This window comes from Haliaeetus leucocephalus, unplaced genomic scaffold (genome assembly GCF_000737465.1).
Source record: "Haliaeetus leucocephalus isolate CR32 unplaced genomic scaffold, Haliaeetus_leucocephalus-4.0 Scaffold178, whole genome shotgun sequence".
NCBI classification, from domain to species: Eukaryota; Metazoa; Chordata; class Aves; order Accipitriformes; family Accipitridae; genus Haliaeetus; species Haliaeetus leucocephalus.
In genome coordinates this window covers 582,914-583,174 of record NW_010972614.1, presented here as the reverse complement: position 1 = coordinate 583,174, position 261 = coordinate 582,914, and positions in this window count along the sequence as shown.

Below are 261 nucleotides of genomic sequence, written 5' to 3'. Positions count from 1 at the left end.
CGCTCCCACCGCGCGCCCGCGGGAGCCCCGGCCGCCGCGCGAGGAGCAGCCCAAGAAGTTAGAAAGAGCGGCTCTGTGTGCATGGATGTGTAAATATACGGGACGAGAGGCTGGAACGGCCTCCCAGGGCCAGCCCTCAGACGCAGCCCGGGTTTCAGATTTCATTGGCAGCTGGCAGCTCTGGAGCGCGCCAGCGGCGCGGCCGTTGCGCCGGGGAGGAATCCGGCTCCCCTCCCAGACGTCTCTGGAAATCCCAGCGAC